Source organism: Arachis stenosperma, chromosome 3 (assembly GCF_014773155.1).
Source record: "Arachis stenosperma cultivar V10309 chromosome 3, arast.V10309.gnm1.PFL2, whole genome shotgun sequence".
Classification (NCBI taxonomy): Eukaryota; Viridiplantae; Streptophyta; class Magnoliopsida; order Fabales; family Fabaceae; genus Arachis; species Arachis stenosperma.
This window is the reverse complement of record NC_080379.1, coordinates 89,243,730-89,246,836: the sequence shown is the minus strand read 5'-3', so window position 1 is coordinate 89,246,836 and position 3,107 is coordinate 89,243,730. Positions and strand designations below refer to the sequence as shown.

The 3,107-nt window shown below is 37.6% G+C and overlaps 1 non-coding gene across 1 annotated transcript; it reads right to left on the bottom strand.

Moving 5' to 3' along the window:
* Positions 1-1,791: 1,791 nt before the first annotated feature.
* Positions 1,792-1,899, bottom strand: LOC130972652 (small nucleolar RNA R71). Its single transcript, XR_009083817.1, has one exon. It is a non-coding gene; the product is annotated as a small nucleolar RNA R71 (small nucleolar RNA).
* Between the last annotated feature and the right edge of the window lie 1,208 nt (positions 1,900-3,107).

Genomic DNA, 3,107 nt, shown 5'->3' with positions numbered 1-3,107 from the left:
ACCTTTATTTTCTTTTCATATAATTTTTGAAAAAAAAAAAGAGCACAAAAAATTTACAAAATCATAAAAACCAAAAATATTTTATGTTTCTTGTTTGAGTCTAGTGTCTCATCTTAAGTTTGGTGTCAATTGCATGAATTCATTCATGTGTCTTAAGGATCTTCAAGTAATTCTTGATAATTTCTTACTCTGATCTTTGAATTCTCTTGACTTGAGTGTTTGTGTGTCTCATATGCATTCTCATTAGTGTCAGTAGTATACAAACTGCTAAGTTTGGTGTCTTACATGCATTGTTATTTGATTTTAGTTGCATTTTGATTATTAAAAATCCAAAAATATTTTTAATTTGTGTCTTCTCAAGTCAATAATACAGAGAATTGAAGATTCAGAACATACAGCAGAGGAATTGCATAGAAAAAGCTGGGCGTTCAAAACGCCCAGTGAAGAAGGACAGACTGGCGTTTAAACGCCAGCCAGGGTACCTGGTTGGGCGTTTAACGCCCAAAAGGGTATAGTTTTGGGCGTTAAACGCCAGAATGTGCACCATTCTGGGCGTTTAACGCCAGGATGGCACAAGGGGGAGGATTTTGTTTTCAAATCAATTTTTTTTTCAAGTTTTCAAAGTTTTTCAAAATCAAATCTTTTTCAAATCATATCTTTTCAATCAAATGTTTTCAAAATCAATTTCTTTCCTTTTTCAAAGATACTTACTAACAATTAATGATTTGATTGAACATTTTAAGTATGTTGCCTTTTTTGTTGAGAAAGGTTTAATGTTTGAATCATATCTTTTCTTGTTAGGCAAGTCATCAATTTTTTTTTATCAAATCTTTTTAAAATTGTTTTCAAATCATATTTTCTCAATCACATATTTTTAAAATCAATCATATCTTCTTAACCTCATCTTTTTTTAAAAATAGTTTCAATCAAATCTTTTTGACTTCTAATTTCAAAATCTTTTTCAAAAATCACTTGATTTCTTTCCCACTTTTATTTTCGAAAATCAATTAGTGTTTTTCAAAATGTTTTCAAAATCTTTTACTTAATTTTCAAAAATTACTTCCCTTCTTCCCACATCCTTCTATTTATGGACTAACACTATTCCTTAATGCAAAATTCGAACTCCATCTTCTTTGATAAGTTCGAATTTTCTACTTCTGTCTTCTATCTTTCTTCTTCCTCTGACACCTCAAGGAATCTCTATACTGTGACATAGAGGATTCCATATTTTCTTGTTCTCTTCTCTTTCATATGAGCAGGAGCAGAGACAAAGGCATTCTTGTTGAAGCTGACCCTGAACCTGAAAGGACCTTGAAGCGAAAGCTAAGAGAAGCTAAGGCACAACTCTCTGTTGAGGACCTGACCGAATTCTTCAAAGAAGAAGACATGGCAGCTGAAAACAACAACAATGCCAACAATGCAAGGAAGGTGCTGGGTGACTTTACTGCACCTACTCCCGACTTCTATGGGAGAAGCATCTCTATCCCTGCCATTGGAGCAAACAACTTTGAGCTTAAGCCTCAATTAGTTTCTCTAATGCAACAGAATTGCAAGTTCCATGGACTTCCATTGGAAGATCCTCATCAGTTTTTAGCTGAATTCTTGCAAATCTGTGACACTGTCAAGACTAATGGGCTAGACCCTGAGGTCTACAGACTTATGCTATTCCCTTTTGCTGTAAGAGACAGAGCTAGGACATGGTTGGACTCACAACCTAAAGAAAGCCTGGACTCATGGGAAAAGCTAGTCAATGCCTTCTTGGCAAAGTTCTTTCCACCTCAAAAATTGAGTAAGCTTAGAGTGGAAGTCCAAACCTTCAGACAGAAGGATGGAGAATCCCTCTATGAAGCTTGGGAAAGATACAAACAATTGATCAGAAAATGTCCTTCTGACATGCTTTCTGAATGGAGCATCATATGTATTTTCTATGATGGTCTCTCTGAACTATCCAAGATGTCTTTGGATAGCTCTGCTGGAGGATCTCTTCATTTGAAGAAGACGCCTACAGAAGCTCAAGAGCTAATTGAAATGGTTGCAAACAACTAATTCATGTACACTTCTGAAAGGAATCCTGTGAACAATGGGACTAATCAGAAGAAAGGAGTTCTTGAGATTGATGCTCTGAATGCCATTCTGGCTCAGAACAAAATATTGACTCAACAAGTCAATTTGATCTCTCAAAGTCTGTCTGGAATGCAAAATGCACCAAGCAGTACTAAGGATGCTTCATCTGAAGAAGAAGCCTATGATCCTGAGAACCCTTCAATGGAAGAGGTGAATTACCTAGGAGAACCCTATAGAAACACATATAATTCTTCATGGAGAAATCACCCAAATTTCTCATGGAAGAATCAAGAGAGACCTCAACAAGGTTTCAACAACAATAATGGTGGAGGAAACAGGTTTAGCAATGGCAAGCCTTTTCCATCATCTTCTCAGCAACAGACAGAGAGTTCTAAGCAGAGCCACTCTGACTTAGCAACCATGGTCTCTGATCTAATCAAAACCACTCAAAGTTTCATGACTGAAACAAGGTCCTCCATTAGGAATTTGGAGGCACAAGTGGGACAGCTGAGCAAGAAAGTTACTGAACTCCCTCCTAGTACTCTCCCAAGCAACACAGAAGAAAATCCAAAAGGAGAGTGCAAGGCCATCAACATGGCCGAATTTGGAGAGGAAGGAGAGGCAGTGAACGCCACTGAGGAAGGCTTCAATGGACGTGCACTAGCCTCTACTGAGTTCCCTACTGAGGAACCATGGGAATCTGAGGCTCAAAATGAGACCATAGAGATTCCATTGGACTTACTTCTGCCTTTCATGAGCTCTGATGAGTATTCTTCCTCTAAAGAGGATGAGTATGTCACTGAATAGCAAGTTGCTAAATACCTTGGAGCAATCATGAAGCTAAATGACAAGTTATTTGGAAATGAGACTTGGGAGAATGAACCTCCTTTGCTCACCAAAGAACTGGATGACTTGTCTAGGCAGAAATTACCTCAAAAGAGACAAGATCCTGGGAAGTTTTCAATACCTTGTACCATAGGCAACATGACCTTCAAGAAGGCTCTGTGTGACTTAGGGTCAAGTGTAAACCTCATGCCTCTCTC